The sequence below is a fragment of the Hyaena hyaena genome, unplaced genomic scaffold, assembly GCF_003009895.1.
Source record: "Hyaena hyaena isolate Hyena2069 unplaced genomic scaffold, ASM300989v1 scaffold_518, whole genome shotgun sequence".
In the NCBI taxonomy this organism is placed as follows: Eukaryota; Metazoa; Chordata; class Mammalia; order Carnivora; family Hyaenidae; genus Hyaena; species Hyaena hyaena.
This window is the reverse complement of record NW_024081151.1, coordinates 1,097,116-1,124,241: the sequence shown is the minus strand read 5'-3', so window position 1 is coordinate 1,124,241 and position 27,126 is coordinate 1,097,116. Positions and strand designations below refer to the sequence as shown.

At 37.9% G+C, this 27,126-nt stretch overlaps 2 long non-coding RNA genes across 3 annotated transcripts in view; one reads left to right on the top strand and one right to left on the bottom strand.

Moving 5' to 3' along the window:
• The window catches only part of LOC120247396, an 81,073-nt gene that overhangs the window by 42,654 nt on the left and 11,293 nt on the right, over positions 1–27,126 (top strand). The window contains exon 2 of the long non-coding RNA XR_005532298.1: positions 17,393–17,601. This is a non-coding gene — a long non-coding RNA (uncharacterized LOC120247396). The remainder of the gene's footprint in view (positions 1–17,392; positions 17,602–27,126) is intronic.
• Positions 446–21,958, bottom strand: LOC120247395. Of its 2 annotated transcripts, XR_005532296.1 has the most exons (5): positions 21,898–21,958; positions 21,079–21,244; positions 16,194–16,326; positions 999–1,150; positions 446–841 (listed from the first exon to the last, which is right to left on the bottom strand). It is a non-coding gene; the product is annotated as an uncharacterized LOC120247395 (long non-coding RNA). The 2 variants fall into 2 exon arrangements; XR_005532297.1 differs by lacking the exon at positions 21,079–21,244.

The window sequence follows — 27,126 nt, the reverse complement described above, 5'->3', positions numbered from 1 at the left end:
TGTTTCAGTTTATCTTTTAATAGTGCTATGAGGAGGTATTCTTACATCCCTTATACAGACACAGAACTTCCTGGAAAAGTCCCGAGGGGTAAAATAATGGGCTCAAAGTCACATTGTTAATAATAGGGAGAAAACAAACCCAAGTTTGCCAATTTTGATGTTCATGTTGCTATCTCAGAACTAGGCTCGTTTTCCAAAGTAGTATAGGATAAAGGACCCTAGGTGGGGTGGAGAAGGTCAGGGTTTGAGTCTTGGATCTGCTATTATAGGCGTATGAACATTTTATCTCTCTACCCTTCACTATCTTTTGTAGAGAGAGAAAAAATCCTGCCTACTTCAAGAATTTTGGAAAAGTTAACATATAATAACACATCTGTTTCATAGTGTTCTGAATTAGGACTTTATTTCAGCTAAGAACCATGTAAGTAACCACACTCTTATATGAGCAGCACGGACAGATATTGGGTTCCCTGGAACCAGACTGTGAGACGGGGAGTTGCACGCCAAAGTTTTATTGGAGAGGAGTCTTGGGCGATGCCTTTAAAGTACAGAAGCAAGCAAGGTAGTACTGGGCACAGTGAGAAGCTGAATGGTAGTGCAGTTACAAGTGAGGCCTCAGATGACCATTGCAGGATCTCTGAGGCTGCATGGATCTTTAGAGTTGACTAAAATTGAGACAAAGGAGTCTGTAGTATTGTTTTCCTCAGTAATCCCATCACTGGCTCTGGGTTACCTCTGTAACCTTGGGCAGGGCAGTTCCCTGCAGCTGAAGGTAGTCCCCAGTGAGGGGTGCTACAGTGGATACTGATACTCCCAACAGCCTGAAATACATGCATCAGTCCTGAAAAGGACATCTGGTTAGAACACTGCACTAAAAAAGATGAAACCCTAAGAACCCTCCCCTCACCTCCCCCCATCATGTTCTCTCAGTGCTTTGCTCCTGTTTCTTAGCTCTTCTAACATTGTGCATACCATCCATTTGGCACTTTCCTCCTCACCTGAACAGTCATTACAAAGCCACACCTTACATTTCTGAGTTTCCAGCACTGAGAAGATCACTGACAGTGGGTAGAAGCAGCTCCATTAATATTTGATGTTGGTGATGTTAATGGTGATGATATACCAACTATACTGCTGGGCACTGAGGAGCCTGAAAAAGAAGATAAGGCATGATTGAGTTTATTTGCCAAATGTATAATCATAAGGTATAAACTAAGGGAAGGGAAAGAATTGCTATAATTACCAAAGTGTCTTACATATAAATAAGTGCTCAAATTTTGTTAGAGTAGAAGAGTAAAAAAATGAGTAGGAGGACAATTAAGGGGGCACATGGTTGGCTTTGATTCTGAGCATAACTCAGTAAAACTTTGGAAAGAACACCTGTGGGTTGTCAGGTAGTCAGAATGATTCCCTGAAGCTGGTGGTCTTGACTTGAGTGGCCTAACAGTATGGGGGCTGTGGAGTTTAGAGAGGAAGGTTGAAGAGAACACAGTGGGGTAGGTAAGGGAATATTTTATGGTAGGAAAATAAGGGATTTGGGTATGCACAGAGGCAAGTAAGAACCTTATGCTTCCTTGGGGTGAAACATATTTGTGGGTGAATGCAGTAAGCAAGGCTCAGTAAATAGGGGATTGGAATAGATTGCTGACTGTAGTAAGTCATGATGGGGTCCTTAGCCGGGGAGTGAGAAATGGAAAAATATATTTTTAAGTAGTAGATAGCTCAGAATGGATTGGAGGGAATATCAGTTAGAGGCAGAGACATCAGACAGGAAGTTGCAGTGGCATTTAAATATAAGTGATGAAAGCCCAAATAAAGAAGGTTGAAGTTGGAATGGAATGTAAAGGTGGAGTTTAGAGGTTAATCTCCAGGAGGGAAAAAATATGACTTAATAACATGACGATGTTTCCCACTTCTTTATTCCTTAAACCTAAACATGTTACTAAAGATCAGTAACAAAGGGACTTCAAATTTCTGAAGTATTTATAATTAAAAAAAAAAAACTAATGCCATTATCGACAATGTTTATGATTCTAAAAACACTAAAACTTAACCTATGTAACACAATCAGAAAGACTGTTTTGACTGAACTGACTAGGCTGGTTAAGCTCTAACTCCGTCATTTCACTAAAACAAGTCACTTAGTAACTGCCCTCTGTGTAACTCTTCTGTTAAGCTTGTTCACACTGCAAAATGACTCCATTTAGCCCAAGCATTTAAACCAGCTGTACAGCATGGTTTATCTTTATTCCCCTCTCTCCTTCCCTACCTATCTGCTCACCTACCTACCTGCCTGCCTGCCTACCTACCTACCTTTCAACCTATGTCAGCAAGACCAAAGTTAAGTTATTTATTTATTGAGCTAATTTTGTAATGACTTGATTTTGCCTCGAGGCAGGTCTGGTACAATGTGACCTTGGTTGAAAGAGCATGTTTCTTGTAAGTGCAGGCATGATGTGTGATATACTTGGTATTTATCATGAGTATATCAACTGTGACATTATTTTAATAAATGCTAAGTATATTAGAATTCATTTTCATTTTGTCATCTGTCCCAATTTAAATCGGTGCATAATTTCGTGAAACAAAACACATGAGTTTACTTAAACAGTGACTATCTGAATGAATCCTTAATGTGGAGCTAAAGAAAAGTCAAAATTTATCCTTTTTTGAATTTCTATACACTTTTCAATGTAACTATTTGTATCTAACAATTCTATTCTTTACCATTTATATTACTGGCTTATCACATTACTATTTTTCAAATGTTTATTTATTTTTGCAGTTGGGGAGGGGCAGAAAGAAAAAGAGAATCTCAAGCACTGATAGTGCAGAGCCCAGTGCGAGGCTCCTCTCATGAACCAAGAGATCATGACCTGAACTGAAATCAAGAATTGGAGGCTTAGCCAACTGAGCCACCCAGGCACCCCCAAATTACTGTTTATATAAAATTAAACTATCTTTAAAATTTATTAAATGTAGAGCAAAATACAGTGATTAAGATTACACTCCCAATTCCTTTCTCATTTTATATTGCTAGGCAGATAATTTGTAAGGGAGAAGCATAGTTTTCTGCTTCATGGTTTTTGACGTATCTTGTCTCTGGGTTGAATTTTTTTAAAATTTTTTTAATATTTATTTATTTTTGAGAGACAGAGACAGAGCACGAGTGAGGGAGGAGCAGGGAGAGCGAGGAAGAGACAGAATCTGAAGCAGGCTCCAGGCTATGAGCTGTCAGCACAGAGCCTGACGCAGGGCTCTAACTCACAAACAGTGAGATCATGACATGAGCCGAAGTCAGACGCTTAACTGACTGAGCCACCCTGGTACCCCTCTGGGTTGAATATTTGAAAAGATAGTAGCCATTAAACTGAACTATTTTAAAGTTAAACTTTTTATTTTGAGATAATTGTAGAATGCAGCTGTAAGAAATACTACAGATCCATGTATTCTTTATCCATTTCTTGCAGTGGTAACATCTTGTAACACTATAGTAGGGCATCACAACCAGGATATTTACATTGATATAAGCAAGATATAGGCTATTTCCATTGCCACTAGGATTCCTCATATTGTGGTTTTATGGCCACACTTACTTTTCTTCTGTCTTCTTCCTATGGGGAACATTACTATAATTTTATCATTTCAAGAATGCTACATTAATAGAATCCTATAGTATACAAGCTTTTGGGATTGGCTTTTTTCACTTAGTATAATTCTCTGGAGAGTCACTCAACTCGTTCATTTCAAAACATTCTTCTTTTTGCTGACTAATATCCTAAAGCACGAGTATGCAACAGCTTGTTTAAACAAACATTCACCTATTAAAGAAGATCTGGGTTGTTTTCAGTTTTTAGATGTTATAAGGTTGCTATAAATATTCATATACGGATTTTTGTGGGAACATGTCTTCATGTCTCTGTCATAAGTGCCGAAGAGTGCTCTTGCTGGGTAGTATGGCAATTGTATGTTTTTTTTAGAAGCTGCTAAACTTCTCTAGAGTGATTGTACTAGTTTAAATTACACCAGCAGTACATGCATGATTGTTTCTCTGCATCCTCGCCAGCATTTGGGATTATCACTAAGTTTTTATTTTTACCATTCTGATAGGCATATAGTAACGTGATAGTGGTTTTAATGTGTACTTCCATAATGGCTAGTATGTTCAGTATTTTTTATGTGCTTATCTACCACATATATATTATCTTTGGTGAACTGTCTCTTCTTGTCTTTATCCACTTTATAATTGGATTTTTAGTACTGAGTTTTGAGACTTCTTTATAGTATTCTAGATACGATTCCTTTGTTGCATATGTGGTTTCCAAATATTTTCTTTCCTTTTGTAGATTTGTCTTAGGAAGATCTTTTGTAAAACAAAAGTTTTAGAATTTGATGAAGTCTCATTTACCAATTTTTAATTTTATGGATCACTGTTTTTCATATCAAGCCTAATAAGTCTTTGCTGAGTCCTAACTGGAGAAGATTTCCTTCTGTATTTTTTCTAAAAGTTTTATAGTTAGAAGTTTTACATATAAGTCTGTGACCCACTTTGTGTTAAGTTTTGTATAAGGTATTAGGTTAATGTCACAGGTTTTTTTTTTGTTTGTTTTCTAAACACTTTTTTAATGTTTATTTTTGAAAGAGAGAGAGGGAAAGAACACGAGTGGGGGAAGGGCAGAGGGAGAGGGAGGCACAGAATCCGAAACAGGCTCTAGGCTCTGAGCTGTCAGCACAGAGTCCAACGCAGGGCTTAAATTCATGAACTTCAAGATCATGACCTGATCTGAAGTCAGACACTTAACCGACTGAGCCACCCAGGTGCCCCAATCATATTACATTTCTAATTTCAGTGTCCATGTGTTAATCACTATCATATAGTAATATGAGAATTTTTTTTTGTATTAATTTGTGTCCTGTAATGTTTTTCAACTCACTTATTATTTATAGGAGCTTGTTGTTTTGTTACTGTTTTTAAATATTTTTTGGGATTTCTATGTAGACAATCATGTCATCTGCAAGTAAAGGCATTTTCACTTCTTTTCTTATCTGTATGCTTTTTATTGTCTTTTCTTGCCTTACTGCTGTGGGTAGAATTTCTAGCACCATGTTGAATAAGGATGGTGAGAGGAGACATTCCTTGCCTTGTTCCCAATTTTAGGAGGAACTATTCAACTTTTTAAAAAGTATGTTAGCTGTAGTTTTTTGTAGCTGCTTTTTATCAAGTTGAGGAAGATGACTTCTACTTCTGTTTTTCTGGGGGGAGCAGTTTTTAATACCAGTGGGTGTTGAATTTTGTCAAATGATTTTCTGCTTCATTTGAAGTGATCACATGAATTTTTTTTTATCTTGCTAATATAGAGGATTGCATTGATTGATTTTCAAATACTGAACTAGCACTGCACCTCTAGAGTAAACCTTACTTGGTCATGGTATATAATTGTTTTTATATATTGTTGAATTATATTTGCTAAAATTTTGTGAAGGATTTTTACATTTATATATACAAGGTATGTTGACCTGTAGTTTTCTTTGTTTTTTTTTTATTTCTTTGTCTGGTTTTGGTATCAGAGTAAAACTAACTTTATACAGTGAATCAGTAAGTGTTCCTTGTTGTACTTTTTGGAAGAGATTTGGTGCTAATTCTTCCTTAAAGGTTTGGTAGAATTCTCCAGTTCTCCATCTGGGCCTGGAGAACTGGGCAAGGTAGATTTTAAATTACAAATTCCATTTCCTTAATAGATAGAGGGCTATTCAAGCCATCTGTTTCATGTAAGATGAGCTGAGATAGTTTGTGTCTTTTGAGGAACTGGTGTGTTTCATCACTTGTCAAATGTATGTGTGTTAATAATAAGTATTCCCTTATTATCCTTTTGATATCTTCAAAGTCTATAGTGATATCTCCAGTTTCATTCCTAGTGTCAATAATTTACTTCTTTTTCGTCAATCTTGCTAGCGGCTTGTCAATTTTATAGCTGTTTTCTAAGAAACAGCTCTTTGTTTCATTGATTTTCTTTATTGTTTATTGCTTTCTCAATTTCATTCATCTACTCTTTAATATGTCATTCTGTTTGATTTGAGCTTGTTTTTCTCTTCTTTTTCTAGGTTCTTAAGACAATAGCTTCAAATATTATTTGAAATTTTTACTCTTTTCTGATATGTGAACTTTGTGCATAAATTTCCCTCAGCACTGCTTTAGCTGTGTCCCATAAATGTTGACGTGTTGTATTTTCATTGACATTCAGTTCATTATAATTTTGTACTTACCTTGAAACTTCCTTTTTGATCCATGGATTATTTAAAAGTACATTGTTTAGTTTCAAAGTGCTTGGAGATTTTTCCCGTTATATTCCTGTTATCGATTTCTAGTTTGAGTCCATTATGGTGAGAGAACACACTCTAAATGATTTCATTTGTTTTCAGTTTGTTGAAGTCTGTTTTACAGGATACAATATGGCCTATCTTAGTATAGAATTCACAAGCACTTGAAAAAATGTATGTTCAGCTGTTATTGCATGAGGTATTCAACAAATGTCAATTAGATCCTTTTGGTTGATTGTATTGTTGAGTTCCTCTATAACCTTGTTGCTTTTATGTTGTTCAATCAATTATTCAAGAGAGCTATTTCACTATCCAATTACATTTGTAGATTTGTCTGTTTCTCCATTTAGTTCCACTAGTTTTTGTTTTACATTTTCTTTGTATCTCTGTTGTTTGGTGAATGCCCATTTAGTATTATTAAAATTTTTTGAAATATTACATTATTTCATAATGTTCCTCATTGTCTTTGGTAATTTTGTTTGCTGTGAAGAGTACTTTGTCTGATATTAAGTAGCCATTCCTGTTTTTCTCTGTAATTATCTTAAATATTTCCTCTGTAAACATTTAGAACCACGTTGTACGGTGTTACAATGTTTTTGCTTTAACTATCGAACATAACTGAGAAAACTCAAGAAAAGATGATACCCATTTATTTTTGCCCTCTCTAGATCTCATACTTGTCTTTACTTCTATTTTGGACCACTCTTTATTAAAGTTACTCTTCACAGTTCTTTTCCAGATCTGTAAATCTTAACCACTTTCCTCTGCTACCAGCCACTACTTATCAGCTGAACTTGTTTTTATTTTTAATGTAAACATTCACAAATTTAATAGTACCTTTAAAAATAATCATTACTATATTTAAGATGGTTCCAAAATGAATCTATAAATGGTAATATAAATTAAAAAAATACAAACTTCGGGTAAATAAATCTCACATTAGCTATGGTATAAATAATAGAAAATATATAGTGAGTCAAGTTATGTCAAAGCTATATTCCACTTACTTCTGAAAGAGAATGAAATCTAATTATCATATTTTATACAAAGCTAACAAGGATAATAAAATCCTGAAATGTAAAAGGGGATGTGAGAAAGAACATTCACAATAACCTCAAAAAGTTTTGAGACATACATTTGATGTGTACACTGATCTGCAGCAAGAGCTTGACATTGTTATGTGACATTAAGATTGCCAAATAGGTAAAGACAGTGTTTTTAGCTTATACTAATTTTTACCAAACGATGGGCCTGAATAAAAGCCAGTTGAACTTATGCCAGTCCACAGGCATATGTGCAAGGAATTGCACAGGCATGAAAAAGCAAAAACAGTAGCAAATAACATGATTGAAGTAGATGCTGCAGGTGATATGGCTTTTATTTTGAATAAAAAATGAACTATACTTTCATTAATATAACTTCATATTGTATATATTTCCAACTTTACATGCTTCAAATATAATTTACGTCATGATTTTTTTCTAAGGTACTTCATATCTCCATTTCTATTTTACTGTGAACTTTAATACACTTGATAAATCTTACTATTTTAAAGTACTCTGGTTATTTATATAGTAAGGGCACTTGGAAAAAAAAAAAAGTTCCAAATGTATATCCAGAAAGTTGTGTGGGATGTTAATTATTAGGTTGTAGAGTCTGATTGGGGACCTCTGGGAGTGCTCCTTCCTCTCTGGCCTTTCATGTGGTAGACCTTGCCGCTTCGAGAGCGTTTTTCACATTGCATCTTAATTTATTGACATGCCTTTCTCTCATGTGAATGTGAGTTCCTGGAAGGCAGGGATCTGTACCTCAAATGCTTGTGAGCTAAACCAAAGTATTAGAAGGGATGATTTTTATTGCAAAGTTTATTTATAACATTTTATAAATGGTAATTTTAGAGGAAATGAATCTGCTCTAGCTAGTTGCAGAAATATTGCTTTATTATCATTTGCGACGTGGAAATGAACTGTAATATTTATCAATCTATTAACTCATATGTATTTGACACCTACTTTGGCTTCTGCAATCTACTGATCACTGCAGGAACGTAAAAACAGTATAAAGCATAATTCTTTCCTCACAGGAGTATCTAGTTAGGAAGAGAAGACTAATATATGAAACAAGCAAGTAAATCTAAGCTTATGTATAACCTTAGAGGTTGCACAGTAAAGGTTCAAAGTAGGGGCAGGGCACAGAGGACTGGAGGATCAGGGAAGGGCTCCTGGAGGAGGTGACACTTGAATAGGGTTCTCGAGTGTGAGGCAGGGTTTTGGAAGATGGAGGAAAAGATTCATGGTTTTGGGAGAATGAGGAATTCCCTATGCAAGGGGACTTTAGGAAACATTTTTAAATTATAGAAAAGAAGGAAGATGTCTCAAGACCCAGTGAATCTTATGAGATTGTGCTTCCTCCTTGCTGTATGATGAAGATCAACTGTATTTCTCAGAAAAATGGTGAGTGACAGATAATGAAAGAGATTCTTTGGTGAGTTGGTGGTCGGGATAATGGTTGTTCAATCCTGATAGATCATCTTTAATCTCAGTAGTTAGAAGAAACTCAGTGAGCAAAAACTAAAGCTTATAAATGGGGGAGAGATCATCAGAGACTTCTGAGAGAGAAAAAGATCAACAAGGAGAACTACCTTGGGCTCATGTCTCTAACTTGCAAAGGTGCCCTAGATGGCATGAGGGCAGTGGTCTCAGACTTTAGCCAATGAACTCACTAAGAAAAGGACTTCTAGTTAAGGATTTATTTTTTCCCCAACCCCTTCCTGAATACATAGACCCTGTAGTGGATAAATATCTTTAAGTTTGAAAGATTATGCCCATGTGTAAATTTAATACATCAGTGTTTAATTATGTAAGTCATGTATTTTTGGTATTTGTTTTGAATATGATTTATGAAATGTTGGCTTGCAGAAAACTGGCTCATATAGATATGTTGAAACAGGTTTAGAATTTTTATCAACACAAATTTTATATAAAATATACATTTTATATACCCTGGTAGTGCTATCGCTCTTTCTAAGACATTTAAAGGAGGACACCTATTTTCACGTTGTGGGTCTCAAGGATAAGTGGGGGGAAAAAAAGGACCCATCAAACAATTCTCTAGGTTTCCCTAGAAAATGTTCTCTCTGCTCCATATGTGCTTTGAGTTTTAACTAAATTAAACTCATGCTTGGACCAATGTCATTTGAATTTTAAAGGTTATGTACATAGAATGTCAAAACAACCATTTAAAACACATTACTAAAGTGAAGGATTGGCCAAGATTATTTCTAAGGTTCCTACCACACGTAACATTATCTAATTCTATGAATGAGACACATTCTATCTACTGCAAGGGGTTTGGTTTACACTTTGCTAAGCAACTAGTTGACTGGCTTTCTTGACTAGCTTCCAGATTCTTTGGGGACACAGACACAAGCTGATGCAAAGCAGCACCCCCCTAGAATCCCAAGTCGATCACGAAGTAATCATGGTAGCAGAGCAGTGGGAGAGGCAGCTGTTGCACTGCCATTTATCTGTGCACCACATGTTTGCGTGAAAAATTTGTTAAGTACTTTATACTTGGAACTTGTTTTGTCTGTAACTTTTGGGAACAAGAGGACTTGTATCGCCAAGTTTAGAATGGTCTTGAATTTTATGGCTCTTGCGATTTGTATCCAAATTTGTGTCATCTGGATTTCACTTTGGTCGTGTTGGCAACATATGACTTTCTGGTTCTGAGACAGACTAATTAAAAGGTGCATAGTCATCAAATTGCTAACCACACATTTTAGGGAGCTCAGTGTAAATAAATCAAAATCACATGAACTAAATTTACTGAAAAAATTCACGTGAATTTAAAAACGAATGGAAAGAAATCAGTGCCAGAATGACCTGTTTCTTTTCTCAAAACCAAAAACACTTAAGACATTATTTACTGAACTTAAAATTGTAGTTGGGCCTGTCATTTCCTATTGGGAAGAAAAGAAGCTCAAGATGGCAAAGTACTGAATGGAAAAAAAAAAATATTCTAACCAAAAACCAAAAGGCAAAATTCTGATTTAAAAGGCTATGCTTTTCTTAGATTATGAAGGCCATCTCTATTATCTCAAGAGGGAGAATTTTTCACCCAGTATCAGAGAATGTAGTCTCAGTACTGGAAGGGGCTTGAAGTTTGTTCAGTCACACACTTAATCCTGGGCTTGGATCCCTGTTGTGTGACGACTGCTTGTGCTTGTACTTCTCTGTGCAGACAAATCTCTTTTTCTTGAGGCAGCCATTTCACATTTATGGACTAGTAGAAAGAAACCATTCTCTCTGAAGCATCTACCAATTTGTGTTTACCCCTCAAGAATCCAGAAAACTTGTTTAATTCATTTTTTGTCAGAACAATTTAGTTTTTATTTGCAAGAGCAGAAACTTGCAAGTGTTACCATAAAAAAGGGAGTTTATTGGAAGGATTCAAATGGAACGGAAAAAAGGGAGAGAGAGAATGAGAGAGAGAGGGGGAAAGGGAGTGAGAGCGAGCAAGAGGGAAAAAAGAGAGAAAAGTAAGCAGGCCTTGAGCCAGCTCCCAAAGACCAGATTTTCTCTTTCTTTCCTGTTCTCCCTGTTTCCCTCTCAGCACCTTGGCTGCCCTCTGAAGTTTGCTCTGTTTTCTTCTGTCTGCGGCCGAAGTTTCTCTGCTTACAAAGTGTTTTGTTCTGTCATCATTTAAGTTTATACATGGTCTTGGTTTCCTGTGGGCCAGCTCTGTCTGCTGGCTTCCTTTCAGCTTCTGCTTCCATTCTAGTTGGTTCACTCTGTGTTTTCCAATACAAATTCCAAGTAGGGAAAGTCAAGTCCAGCTGATCTTTTATTTCAGGTGCTGGTACAGGTGTGCTGGCTTACGGACTGACTTTTTGAGTCACAGTCATATGTCAACTACTAGTCTAGTCACCTCCACTGGAATGGGTTGTGCGGTACAAAGTATGGCCATCTCATGGGTACCTAGGATGCAGGACAGTGGTAGAGGCAGTGTCTCATTAGAGGGAGTGCCTGAAAGCCTGTTATTGACAGCCATGTATGCGTTTATTAAATTATTTGAAGTGTGTGTTCATATTCATTCTTACCCTTTTATTCTCCAGGTTAAAGATTCCCAGGCTTTACGATTGTTGCTTATGGGTCATGATATTGAGTGTATTTACTGCTTTATCTCTCTTCTGGACATAATGTAATTGATTTACACCCCCCTGAAAGTGACAGATGAAAGTGTGAAAAACATCCTGAGCTGATCAGATCAGTGACGTTTATGCCACCCAAGATTCATTTAGCCTTTTCTGCTAGTCACTTCATCTTGTTGATTCCTTGAACTTGTGTTAACCAAAGCCTCTGAGTCTTTAGTTGCACTGGCCATGAAGCCAGCCCTCTTCCCACCTGACACACAATTGGATCTTTGTATTCAAGGTTAAGGTCCTTCATTTATATTGCTTGAATTTCATTTTTAAGGAAAAATGTGAATAAATAAAGCAAAAAAAACACCTCCCTGCCCTCTGGATGCTTACATTCCCTATTGATCTTACTTGGCATGTGGAAGTTCTGTAATAAATAATTGCTTAATTATTATGCAATTATTAATGGAAAAATCATTTTGTTATATTTTGACTTTGCAATTATCTGTTAAGTCTTTTCAGATTGACCATTAATATGTTATTCAACATTTTTACTCCCCACCTCATGGGCAATAGTCATTTGATCATGTGCCTTTAGATCCAATTTATGTTTCTATTTATATGTTATGTAATATGCCATATATTACATAATGCACCCAATGGAATCTGTGGCACCAATTAGTAATAAACACTAACATCTTCTGCAGCTAAAAATCAGACCAAATTTTGGTACCAAATGAATTTGGTCAAGTTTTGCTGCCAAAAAAATATCTGGTTTTCAAAGGATTATGAATAAGGGATAATCAACCTGTAATGCACAACATTTAGACCAATGTCTGATACATAGTAAGTCCTAGGCAAGTGTTATTGAAAACTATTGAAACAAATTGAAAACTTCCATTTTGGCACTGATTTATCATACTCCACTCAATTTGATAAAAAAAAAAAAAAAAAGTCCATTCAGGAGGAAGGGCCTAGGTCTTTCTTGGGATACATAGCTCCAAAACCATGATATAAGCCAAATTCCAATTTTTAAGGTTCAGAAATGCCACATGCCTTTTGCATTAATTATTTAACTCAAAAGAAAAATACCAACGCACATGGGAATTTAGAAAATCGGGGCTCCTGGGTGGCTCAGTCAGTTAAGCATCCAACTTCAGCTCAGGTCATGATTTCACAGTTTGTGGGTTTGAGCCCCGTGTCCGGCTCTGTGCTGATAGCTAGCTCAGAGCCTGGAGTCTATTTCAGACTCTGTATTTCCCTCTCTCTCTGATCCTCCCCTGCTCATGCTGTCTTTCTCTCTCTTTCTCTTAGAAATAAGTTTTTAAAAAACATTAAAAAATTAAATATATTAATTAAAAAAAAGAAGATCATCCATTGAGCCCATGTATTTAGAAATTTACAACTATTTTATCACCCAGAAACATCCATGCTGAATTCTGAGAATTTATGAAATAGAGCAGCAAAAAAATTAGAGAAATATTGGTGTGAGTTTTCACTCTCACTCAATGGCAGTGGCTAATTCCCCAGAGAATCTGAAGTCTTCTTCTAACAGTCTGCCTGACTTCTCAGTCAGTCTTACTGAGCAACACTAAAGATCAGCAATTCTGTGAGTTTCCTCAGCTTTGGTGGATTCAATAGGCTGTATTTATCTTGGAAATTTGAGCTCTAATATAGAAACAGAATTGATATTTTTGTTATTAAACTTTAAGATAAAATATAAAAAAGTAGCTTTGAAAGATAAAGTGTAGGAAATCCTTCATAAATTCGAAGATTGGAACTGCCCCTATTAAAGTTGGCTGAGTTAGTACATGCATCCTGGGTTTTCTTTTGAACCTTCCCTTTCTGGAACTGTCACTTTTCTTGCTCAGACTTGGCTAATATAGAACATTTGAAGTGAATATCTCTAATTTTGTAAAAGGCTTTGGGAGATCTAACGGCGCTCTTAAAAACCTCACTGTTTAAGCACTGTAACACCAAAATTATTGAGAGAAATGTCTGTTTTGTTCTTGGCAAATTTCCCTTTCATTATTTTCTGCAGCTCTGTAGAAATATTTCTCTTGGAACTGCTCATGGAGGTTTGTTCTTTGTCTTTTCTAGGACTGATAATTGTTCCAGAAGGTAAGAATACCTCTCAGCTGAGCCTTATAACTCACTGAGGAGCTCAGTAGACTGAGACCAAGCTTGCTAGAGCCCTTGGTCTTTGTTGTGCTCTCCCACACTAACCATGGATTCCAGTGACACAGCAGCCACAATAAGGGCATGAAAGGCCAATTTGTCAAAAGCGAACTTGGATCTCCTTCTTGCTCAACCATAGAGGTGAGCTCCTCTCCACAAGCCCACCTCCTGTCCCTCACACGTGGCCTTGGCCAACTTCAGAGTGGAGGTTTTAAGCAAAGGACACTATCCTCCCCTCCACCACCTGTGCCATCCTCTGGTAGCTGCTATCACCAGTTCCTTTGATCGTTTCTTTTTCTATCATTTCTGTCCAGCCTATTTCGGAGGTTGCTTCAGTTAGTCTTGCTACATTATTTCAGACCCTGACTCACAACCTATACCTGGGAAAATTTTTTTCTTTTTAAAGTTTGTATTGCGGTTGCCTGGATAGCTCAGTCAGTTAAGTGTCATACTCTCGATTTTGGCTCAGGTCACTAGCTCAGGCTTCATGAGATTAGGCCCTGCATTGGGCTCCATGATGACAGCAAGGAGCCTGCTTGGGATCCTCTCTTTCCTCCCCTCTCCCACTTGTATGCACATACTCTCTTTCTCTCAAAATAAATAAAGAAACTTAAAAAAAAATAAAGTTTCTGCTGCTGTAATGCCTTCAAATGTTAGTTGATCTGTTCTGGATCTCTGTCCCTTTTTATTTATTTATTTACTTACTACTAATTCAAGAGTAAGTTTCTTCTTTCTGATACACGTGAATCAATATCTACCATGTTTAAACTAACGTTATATGTCAATACATAATATATATTACATTGTTTTCTGTATATATATATAAATCAGTCTTAGCTTGGTCTTCCATAAAAAAATACCAGAGACTGCTGGCTTTATTTTTTTTTTAATTTTTAAATGTTTTTTAAAATTTATTTCTGAGAGAGAGAGGGGCAGCATGAGCAGGGCAAGTTCAGAGAGAGGGAGATACAGAATCTGAACCAGGCTCCAGGCTCTGAGCTAGCTATCAGCACAGAGCCTGACGTGGGGCTCTAACCCACAAATCGTGAGATCATGACCTGAGCCGAAATCAGATGTTTAACCGACTAAGCCACCTAGGTGCCCCCAGACTGATGGCTTTAAACATCATTTATTTTTTTCACTCTTCTAGAGGCTAGATGTTCATGATCAGTGTGCCAACGTGGTTGAGTTCTGGCAAGATCTTTCTCCCATCTTGTTACGTGCTCATGTGGAAGCAGAGAGTGAACAAGCTCTGTGGTGTGTGTATTTGCATGGGCACTAATCCAATCATGAAGGCCTGATTGTATCACCTAATTATCTCCCAAAGACCCCATCTCCTAATAACATCATGTTAGATTTTAGGACTTCAATGTGGAAATTTGGGGGAACACGCATTCAGTATGTTATTTGTTGGAGAAGCTCATGATTCTGGGTGCTTAGTCCTCTAGTCATATTTAAGACAAGCCTATGGTTTCATCTAAATTGAGAGTAAAGCTCTCAATATTTATATCAAGATGATAATTTTATCCTTTAAAATATAGTGAATAGACTTAAATATGTTTTGAGAAAGTACCGGTCTTGCTAGGTAAACAGAAAAAGGTCAAATATCAATTTTAAACCATTATAAGAAGTGCAGTACATAATAATAATCAGACTGGAGCGCTTGGGTGGCTCAGTCAGTTAAGCATCCAATTCTTGATTTCAGCTCAAGTCATGCTCTCATGGTTCGTGAGTTCAAGCAACACACATCGGGCTCCGTGCTATGACAGTGTGGAGCCTGTTTGCGATTCTCCCTCACTTCTTCTCTCCCTTCCCCAACCCCACTTGAGAGACAGAGGCCTGTCTCTCAAAATAAATAAACTTTAATAATACCAAAGGTAAATACAAAAACTCAAAAGTACCAAATATTACTTTGAACCAGTTTCAGTTTCTAATAATTCCCATAGGAAGTGCTCGTACGAGACTGGACATATGTGAAGCAGCTTTGTAAGGCGTGAGGCCTTTGAAATGCATTTTTATCATGTGCATCGTGCTGACTTCTGCCCCTCTGTTGTTACAATCCTTGGCCCAGATCTCATCCTCCGGGGCCAGGACACCAGATTAACAACAGTCTCCAATCGGGAGGACCTGAGGGGGTTCTGTAGGTGAGAGCTGCGGACTTCGGTGCCGTTCAGGAGCCGAGAGGTTGTGTCTGTAACCTCTTGTCACCTCTGGTTCCCACAGCCCACAGACAGGACATCTGAACACAGCACATTAGATTCCTCCAAACACTCATTCTGAAGTCCATCTGAGAGAAGCTTGCAACAGTTTCTGGAAGGGCAACTAGAAGACAATGGCATGCTTCGGAGAACGTGGGAGGGGAGGGAAGCTGGCCACCAGGGTGGTGCAAGCTAGAGAATAAAGCACCATCAACCTTTCCAGTCACACAGTACAAAAAGTTACTGAAAGCCTATAGAACCAAGGGGATGTTTGTTCTCTTAGCAAAATTTTGTGCTGTTTTGTCTGACAGAGCCGGGCAATCCCCCCTTTACTGAGATCTCTGTAACATTGTACTTACAAGTCCAAGCTGTGGAGTCACTGAACTTGGATTGAGTCTTGTCTCTCTCTGCCCCTTATCAGTTGTGTGGTCCTGGGCAATTTACTCAGCATCTCTGGGCTCCGTCATTTGTAAAGTAGGCTAAAAGGAATACCTATATAATATCGTTACAGTGAGCATTAAATCAGGTAATTCAGGAAAAACACCAAACCCAATATCTGACATAGAGTACCGTATTCAGTAACTATTAGATGTTCTTAATTTTATTCTGGCTGCTGTTAATTGTTTTTGTGTGAATTTGCATCCTGGCTCTGCCACTTAATCGCCGTGTGACTCTGGGCATGTTGCTTAGCTACTATGTCTTTGCTTCTGTTTTCTTATCTGTAAAATGGGGATAATATTATGTGTCTTGTGGGATTATGATGAGGATTAAATAAGTTTAATAGCTATAAAGCACTTGGAAGAGTGGCTCAAAAAAAGTGATATGTAAGTGCTTGTTAAATAATCAAATAACATTATTATCATTACATTAATCAAGTTAAAAAGAAATTTTCCTGGTATTTACCTAAAAAAATCCCAAACCAAGAATTGAAATTCTAATGAACTATGCTATTCAAGATCATGGAAACATCCAGTTAAGTATTCTTGAATTAAAAAAACAGGCTGGATAGTTTACAAATCTTAGAACTACTCTATTAATGAAGCATTTTATGTTTTCAAAACATGAAAATAGTGCATTTAATTTCTAGAAGTAAGATTTTCATAAATATTTACTAATGCCTTAAAACTTCCACTGCATGATGTTTGCAGGCAAACCTTCAGGCAGTCAAAAGATTTGTACCAGCAAAATCTAAAACAATAATAAAAAAGGACATTGGACTGTGAGAACTGACTACATATGCTGAAAACTGAACTATGTAAATTGATATTCAAGAAGTAAGGCCACAATATTCATGGATAAAAGCTATGTTCTTCACCATTGTGAACTGAGTGTAGAATGTAGGTTAACTGAGGGAACTTGAGCTCCTTCTGTGGCCAGGCAAGGACTGGCCAGCAGCTGGGATGTGGTTTGGGAGGTTGCTTAGGTATGATTCCTAGGGAAGGGGATCCTAGTCTTTCTTTGGGTCATATACTTTTTTGAGGATCTTCTATGGTCAGCGGACTATCTCTCCTGAACAATACTTTTTTTTTTTTTTTTTCATCCTTTTTTTTTTTCCCAGGGAGTTTCAAAGACTGCACACATCTCAGGTTGAGAACTCCTGATTGAATGCTTTGGAGAAAGCCTGGGCTCCATGCTTTCGAAGAGTTCAGAGCCTGGAATCAAGAAGTTGGACCCTTCTGGGATCTGTTTAATTTTTTCACTGTCCCTGTGGAAGTGGGGCAAGTCACTCTTCAATGGCAACATCCAAGCTTCCTCTATGGTGAACCAGTAGGTCCCTGGCAGTAGGGTGTATGCAAATAATATGTGTATCGAGATGGGAAACTACACCACCACTTCTGTGTACTTGATATGACCTGAGTTATATCATTTCGTCCTGTGGAGTAGAAATTTTTCCTTCTTTCCTTCCTCCCTCCCTCCCGTTCTTGCAGAGGAGAAAGTTGAAACTGAGAGAGGATAGATGGGCTGTCCGAAGTTAAACAGCTCACGCCAGTGCCTTACTTACTCTTTTTCCTACATAAGAGGAAGAGTAATTCTCTTATCTGTTCCTGGAAATATCCTTTGAAGATCTAATCCTATGTGAAAAAAGAACTTCCCATCAGTGGAATTTATTTTACTACCGTTAATAAAATCATTTTATTGTGAGGGATTATTGTCCTCTCTCTCTTTTGTATGTAGAATTTAATTCTTGCCACCTTTCATTCTCTTGGTGAGAAATAATAGCAATCCAAACTTGCATTTATTTGTTAACTTTCTTTTTAGGAATGCAGTGAATGTAACCCTTGACAATTCTAAAATTCTTCAGTAACTTGAAAATATGTTAAGAATGTTAAGTCAAATCATATCTCCCAAAGTGTTTTCTTTACTTTTCCTTTTAAAGATAATTTTATTTTATTTATGTTAAATCAGTTAGGCAGTTGATCAATTAACATATATGTTGAGTACCTACTGTGGGTAGGTAATATGCTGGTTTGACTGGTTGGATATGCTGTTTTTGTTTTGTTTTTAAGAATCCAAATTTATCTTATAATCAAATTTCTGATTGTCTTGAGTATTTATAAACAGCAAGACTCCAAATGCCAGGTATTCTAGGAATTGTATAAATTGGAAAAATAATAGCTAATAGTTGAGGACAGCCATGCTGGATGTTATCAGTTGGTTCTCTAGATCCATTTCTGCCCTTCTTTGCCCTGCCCTCCTCTCTGGAGTGCACGGGGGCAGGGAGAGGGCTAGAGTGCTGGTCTCTGCATACTGATTCTTCTAGCATCTCTTGCTGCTGTCTTCTGGTTGTGTTTGACCAGTAGTGAGACAACAGGATATCAGAGGGTGGGAGGTGAAAGTGCCCACTGTGTATATCCTCATCCTCTGGCTCCCTTGCCATGGTCTGGCAGGGATGAGCTCTTCTTCTGCTTCGCATCTGTTGGAGGTTGCCTCATTTGGAGCCCAAGCCTTCTCCAGGAGGTATACATCACATTGTGTGTCTGTAACATTGCTTTCACTCTTTGCCCTTGTCAGGCCTAGGGCTGGTACTGGCTTCCCACTGTTGCTAGTCCCTGGATGCTTTGCCATTCCTTATTGGTTCTTTTAGTTCTGCCCACACCCCTGTAAATAGTCCTTTATTTTGAATGTGCCATCTGTTTCCTTTAGCATCCTGACTGATACTGCCAATTAGTCTCTGCCAAGCACTACACTACGACTTCAACATGGATTAGCTCATATAATACGTACTCTCTCTATGTGGTAGGCCTTAATATTATTCTTATTTAAAAAAAAAAACTGATCAAAAAGAGATTTAAAGAGTAACTTGCTCAAGGGAGCACAGCTTGGAAGTAGTATGGCCAGTTTTCAAACCTCGGCAGACTGATTCTAGAGCCCACCCTCTTAACCATGCACTGTATGTCTCTGGTCAGGTTCTTTGGGATGTAGACTCTGAGATGAAGATTTCCAGGAAGGCAGAATTTTGGGGCATAAAGCTCTGAGGATCAACACTGGTAAGAAAGGGGTAAAGGAAGCAGGATTGGGGAGAAGAAGTTGAACCGTAGTGCAGGCACAACAAAATCATAAGCTGAGCCGGAGAGGAGCTTGGGAGCTGGGAAGGCTCCCAAATTGGTATAAACAGGCTGGGCGTTCATATCCTGGCACTGCCTAGTCATTCATTGCAAAGCCTAACCTTGGGCCCTCTTCAGCCAAAGTGAATCTAGAAGGAGACTCTGTTGAGAATATTGACTGCCAACATTTCCAGAAGCTGGGGGAATTAGGGACTAGTCTTGGAGGGTGGATCTGGGCAACACACCGTGGCATCCACTACATTATTTGAAACACATATGGACGTCATGAGTTGGCAGCTTGCTCAAATCATTTGTGATCTTTGAAAACTTTATTAGACTCATGTATATAGTTGTTTTTCCTAGCATATGTGTATGTGTGTGTGTGTATGATCATGGTGAATTGTTTGAAATTGTTGAAAAAACACTAAGTAGGAGTCAAGAGACCTGGATTCTAGTTACTCCTCTGCTGCTGCTCATCTACACGCCTTTGTTCAATTCACTTAATGCCTCTGGATTCTCTGGGATATAGAATTCTCTCCTTATTCATAAATTGAGGAACTTTGATTAGATTGTCTCTAAGTCTACTTACATTGTAAAGCTCTATGTTTTTGTTAATTTATTAGCTTTCTAAAATCCAGAAATAGCAAAAGTAAACATGTTGGAATGCTTTTAAGTAATGCTGGAGACTATTTCTTACAACATCCGGTTAGTGACTTTCTCAAGCTCTCTTAATAAATCATGATGAACTTTATGAACAATCACACAGCCCCAGTATCATCCAGTGTCCTCTGAAGGGCAGAGATGCCTCCTGTCTCCTCAGAATGGCTTTATTTGGTATATACAAGGTTTTAGAATACTAGACCCTTCTTTATTATTTTTGAGCATAGTTTATACAGATGTTTTATTTTAAGAATTGTTTTGAAATTGCTTTCACAGGGTAATTGTTATAATTTGAACAGACATGGTCTTAATTTGGATCGATATGTCTTGACCAAAGCAAGAAGGAAGGGAAAATAGCCTTAACTTGAGTTGGTGAAATAAAACTAATCCTCAAAGTATAGACAGACTAGAGAAACAAATAGGTAAACAAAGAAAAACTAGTAACAAAAAACACCAGGTATTGATGATAGAATTCCAAAAAACAAAAATATGTTGGATAAGTACTTGATATTGTACACTTTAGCTGAAACCAATGTGAATATATGTTAACAGAATAAAGGGTTAAATACTGACCTGAGTAAATATAGAAATCCTTTAAGATTGATTTTCCTGAGCTGTGGCAAACGATTCAATGAAAATGGAAAATAACTATTATTGTCAGTCATGTATGGCCTTGCTTGTATGATTTCCCAATGTAAGCCTTATGGTCGAAGCTGCTTGGACCATAAATAAATAAATAGACATACCTTCACTCTGGCTTCCTTACCTGACTCTCGTTAAATCCTATCAGCAACTGTAGAGGGCCAAAGTGGCAATTTCAATAAATATTTCATTACATCGGAGCCCGTTTGCTGGTGTTTCAAATAAATAAGTATATTTTCTCACTCAGTGGACACTAGAAGAGAAAACTCTCCAGTTTCCATTTTCAGACTTTCTTTTACTTTCTGAGGAGGTCAGTCATTTTCGTTTTCCAGTATATGACTCGATTATTTATTGGAAGAAAATGTTTTAAATCAGGAAAAGGAAAAAAAAAGCCTACCAAATAATTTATCGAAGACTGTCTCCTGGCAGATTAATCCCTACCACTTAGCCAGGGCTCATTCCACTGTGATCAGACTGGTCAAGCTTAAATTGTATGTCCACAACAAGTTGCATAAATAACCCCAAATACTGTGAACCTCTTTGCACTCGGTCATCTCCACGACCTTCAAAGAAAATGTCAGAAAGGGAGTAAGAAAAAATATAGCTTGAAATGCTCTAGTTATGGTATTTTCTAATAAATAAAACCCTTTTTTGGCTTCTTTCATCTAAACACATTTATCAGTTAAGACACATATACTTCTCAGTAAGTGAGTAGAAATGCTGCCTGTTTCCTTGTGGGAAACGTGGAAATACAGTAAACATATTTACAGTTGTGCTTCGGAGCTGTATTTAGAACCAGGGTTAACCGTCTTAGGTAATGTCCTTTTTTCTTCATTTGCCTTTACAGTATACTGTAGTCCATTTTAAATTGTCTCTTAATAAAGAGACTGTGTATGTGGAAATATTTGAAGAGATGGTTTCCTGGAAAGCTCCAGCTTCCATCCTGCTTATCCAAAGAGTGGGCCTTGAATGAAGCTACAGAGAGAAAGGGCTGTCCTAGTTAGGGATGGCCTGGTCTCTCTCTGCCCAGCAATTTCAGCTCAAACTGAAGTCCTATTCTCAGCCAAACTTTTTCCATCCTCAAGTTCTCAATTTTGGCTGGAGACATCACCAATATTTACATTTCCCAGACTAGAAATTACTATAAAGTTATCTTAATTCCTCTAATATCCTTTAGTTAATATATTATGTGCCCTTGATCCCCTCCTCCTCCTACCTTTGAAGTGAAAAGAGCACTGTGTTTAGAAAAGGGGACCTGAAATTGTTGTGTCCCTTCTCTGCCACTTACTAATATGGGACCTGACAAGATACTGAGAGTTTTAATGCCTTTCCCTGTGCAATGGGGATAGTACTGTCTGTTTTGCTGACATCACAAAGGTGTTTTCATGATGAAATGAGTTAGTGTAGATTATCCCAGTTTATTCGGTGGAGAGAGGCAGGGGTAACCTAATAAAATCGCTGCCTTCTTTCAGGGACTGGAACATAACACTGCTGCTCCCTGCACATCATCAACACCCATGCATTTGCCAAATTAGAAGGTTTAGGATGGTCATCTTGCTGTCACTTGCTGCAGATATCCAGCTCTGATCCTGAGGGGGAAGCCCTCCAGAAGATGCTCATCAAATTGCTTGCTCTTGCGCACCAAAGGAAAAGGCACATCCCATTCAGACCATTGCTGCTAAGTGGTCTTTCCAGGCTACAGCTGAATCTAGTTGTGCCAAAATATCTATAATTGTTCAAGAGACCACAGAGATTAAATTCTCCCTTCTTCACATCCCCACTTTCCTCAACTGCCTACTGCACATCTGCTTTTGGACACCCCAAAGGAACATCATACTTGATATACCTAAAACTGGGCTTGGTATTTCCTTCCCCTACACGGTTCCTCTTCAGTGTCTGCCATTTGAGTGATCCAGTGATCAAGCTACTACTCACTGCCTTGCCCAAGGCAGCAATCTGGGGTTGGTCTCCCTCTCATCAATATCAAATTAAACAGCAAAGCCTCTTGTGTCTATCTCCTACACAGTCTATTTCTATTCATTTTGTTCACCTTCATGGCCACCTACTCCATCCTAGGACATCATCATGCTTTATCTGAACTACTGCCACAGTTTCCTAAATTGCCCCCTACCTCTACTCATTCCTTACCTCTCTCAAGTCTAGCCCTAAATTTTAGCAGAGTTATTCTAAAATGCAAAGCTGACCATGTTAGGACCTTCCTTAAAATATTTTCAGTGACTTCCGATTGCCTTCAAGATGCTGACCAAATTCTATGAATCTTGTAAGGTCAAATTTCTGCTATTGTCTCCTGATTTCCTTTCCTCGCCCGTCCTATGTATGAACAGCTTATAAACCTGAGTAATTACTTTCAGTTCCCAGAACATGCCATGAGTGCCTTCATGACTTTGCATATGCTATTCCTCATCACGCGAATTGCTTTCCCTCTCTCTTTGCTTGGCCAATTCCCAGTCATTCCTTGGATTTCACTTTAGATGTTGCTTCTTTTGGAAAGCTTCCCCTGAGTCCTTAAGTTCTGAGAATACCCTGTACTTCTGTTATCATAGCACTTACCACATTTTTAGTACTGTTCCATTTACCCACCTATGTCCCCCAGTAACACACCACAAAGACAGGGATTCTGACTGGCTTATTCACCACTCTGTTCCTGGTACTCAGCTCAGTGTCCCACACAGAAAACTCTTAAGTGATTGTTGTATAGGTGGCTGAATAAGATAAATGACATCTTTGTTTATTTTCTTGGGAAAGCAGACTAATACGGTTAAAACAATTTCCACCAGATATCAGAGTCCCATAATCCAGTTCTACATCCCCTTGTTTGATTACAGATGTTGCAAAACCTCTCTATGAAAGGAAATAATGCTACCTGTCTTGAGTTATTTCAAGAATTTTTAAAAATAGTGGGAATTCACAAGAAAGCTCACTTTAAAATGTAGTTTCCTCTTAACAAGAATATGTCATTATTGGGGCGTCTGAGTGGCTCAGTCAGTTAAGTATCCGATTTTGGCTCATGTCATGATCTCATGGTTTGTGAGTTGGAACCCCGCGTCGGGCTCTGTGCTGAGAGCTCAGAGCCTGAAGCCTGCTTCAGATTCTGTGTCTGCCTCTCTTTCTGCACCTCCCGTGCTCACACCGTGTCTCTCCCTCTAAAAAATAAATAAACATTAAAAAAAATCATTATTATCACACTCATCATGTTTTCAGTGGCATGTGCCTGTCTATATTAACCATTTGGGGCCTAATATTTGAATTTAGTCCTTAAAAAAAATTCTGTACTGGGTGTATCAGTTAGCTATTGCTGCATAACATCCCTCTCCAAAAACTTAATGGATTTAAACAATAACTACTTATTTAGCTCCTCATTCTGTAGGTCGGTAGTTTAGATAATTTAGGTAGTTAGCTAGGTTAGCATGGGCTTGTTCACATGGTAGAGAGGCAGGGTTCCATGAGAGACCATAGAAGAACGTAAGAGCTCTTGAAGTTTAGTCTTGGAATTCGCACAGTACAAACTGATTGCATTTTATTAAATCAGGCAAGTCCCAAGCCAATCCCTATTAAATAGATAGGTAAATATTTAATTTCTTATGGGAACTCTTCCAAAGACATACAGAGGCATGGATACAGGGGCAGAAATAGTTGTGGCCATTTTGCAAACAATTGGCCATATTCTGTCAGTATCTTCATTTGATTATTTAGCCAATTACAAATCTGACCACGTTACTTTTGTATTTGAAATCATTTAGTGGTTCTGCATCGCCTATAAAATAAAGTCAAGCTCATAAAAAAGACCTCCATGAACTTCTCATGTTGGCCTTATCTGCCTGGTCTTTTATGCTTTAGGGACAGAACATTTCTTATAATTTTGACTAATCAAATGTGCTGTTTCTGACTGGCCTCTGTGGTTCATACTGCTACCCTCTTCCTTTCCTTGCCTGAATGATGTTACTCATCCTAACAATCAATGACATTAACAATACCACTTATTATATGTCAGCACTGACTGTTTTAAACACTACCCCTATGAGGGTGGTACTATTATTATCTCCTTACAGATAAGGAAACTGGGACACTGTGAAGTTAAGTAACTTGTCGACGTTCACTCAGTTCGAAGTCTGGTTTCAGAACCGGAGTCTAGAGTCTGTGAATTTAACCTCCAGGGTCTCCTTACCTCTTAAGATTCAGCTCAGGTTGGTCTGGTCTCATATGTATCTTGACATTTGCCACGTTTGATTATGTATTTCAATGTCTGATGCCCCTTTGAGTTGTGAGCATCTCAAGAGCCCAGATCATGCCTTACCTTCGATTGTAACTGGCAAATGTAACACCCAGTCATGTCTCTGTTGCCCTCTCCATACTAATCAAGATGCGTCTTTTGTACCATTAAAAATCTCTGCTTCTTGGAAGAAAAAAACCAGAGTGAAGACTATTAGTCCTCACAGCATCTCCAAGAAAGAAGTGACGAGTGGGAAGCTCTATCTCATTTTGCAAACAGGAAATTCAGGCATGTGGAGATGAAATCACCCAGTGCTGTGCCAGGATTCTTTTTTTGGTTTTCCGATTCCTAGTTTTGTGTTCTATCTACCAAAAAGTGGTATTTGTCTATGAAGTGCAGCTGATGGTTGCTTAATTTTCCCCAGAACAAAGTTAAAAAACATAACAATTAAATTAAATCACCCAAGAGGGATGCCTTCTTCCTTTGTAAAGTTTTGAGGGAACAAACTTTTGGGGAAACTTTCTTTTCCCTGGGGTATAGTGCTCTCTTCTCCCTCAACAGAATATATTGTGTCTGATGGAGCAAAAAATTGTTTTTAAGAAACCCTGCACCAATCTGTCTGCCCCACTCAGACACATGCTCACACAGAAAATTAAATTCACAGAAATGAGAGAAAATCAAGAGAACCAAAGGAGCATGTCTTCCGTTTCTCAGAATCATTCTCTATTGTTTTTAGTGGCCTGTTGGGTGACAAGGTGATGAGGGGAAAGGTTTGGTTGAATGCAGTGAATTTTTCATGTCCTTTTGCTTATTTCATCAAAGCATTGCAAGAAAGTAAGCAATATGCACATTTCACCTGTATGGCTTTAATCTGTAAGAAGCTTTATTAGAACTTAGTTAAAACATTTTTTTTTTCCAGCTTGAGTTTCATTACTATCTTTTGCTTCATTAACAGCAGTAAGTTCTTGGGTGTGAAGCTTCCTTGAAATGGTAACTACCGAGAGAAAGTGGGGGGAGAAGGAGAAATAAAAGAAGAAGCTTTAAGAATAGTGCCACTGAGACACATTCCTGGAAAAGAGAATCGGCCAGATGATCTCTGGCCATCTAACATAGTTTTCTTCTTCCAGCTTTTTGGCATTTGTCTTAAATCCTATTTCCTAAAGCATAATCTTTAAATCTCTGTATAATTAGCTCTCCTACACATATATTTTCATCATGCCTTAGGTGGAGATTTTATTGATGTAAACATGTGTTTTGTGAGACGAACAAAGAAAATAAGAGACAAACCAAAAAAACCAGACCTTTAACTCTAGAGAAGAAACTAATAGTTACCAGAGGGGAGGTGGGGAGGGGGATGAATGACACAAAACAAGACTTCCCAGTTTTACATCCTCCCCGGGTCCTATATCTCTCTGAACTTCATTAGCCAGTATAACCATGCATTTGAGTCTGGGTTGTAAGCTTTGTAAAAAGAGGGATTTTGGCATGTCTTGTAAACCATGCTCCTCAAAATGTTAGATGAGGATGATGATGATGATGACGATGCTTCAGATGCTAACCTTTCATTGTACTCTCTTTTCCTTGAAATAATTGTCTTTGCCTCAGTGACTCAAAAAAAGATCTTTTTTTGCTTTTTTCTTTTTTTTGGGTCTCTCAACAAGGACCCAACACCTTCCAGATTTTGTTCCTTTCTACTCCTGAATTAAGAGTTTGACTGAGAACCAGAAGCCAAGTCCCTCCGGTCATCGTGCACAATCATGAGGCTGCATATGAACTGGCAGTTAAAGCTCGCCAACTCCTCAACACGTCTCACATTCTTCCACCCGATCTCTTCTCACCTCTATTCTCAGAGTGGCTGGTTTGTTATGAAACTAATTTTTTTCTAGGCCAAGTTTCCTTTGAGCAGGGTGCAAAGGCATATGATCCTGTGGATTAGAAGTGGGTTGTCATCAAAACGATATAGCTCTGTTCTTCTCCGTTCCGTTCTTGGAATGGCTGAGAACAGACTTGCGAAGAGAAAAACTTGTTGGCGTTTGGGAGCTGCCAGGTTTTAGAGAGCCCAATTATGTCTTTTTTGAACTAGCATTTCTTTAATAGAGTTTAATTTAAAAATGTTTTTCTTTTCATTCTTGACATTTCTTATAGTTTTTAATTTGAAAGGATGAAGATATGTTTACTTATGGGGAAAGTAACAACAGATTGTGTATGAGTGAG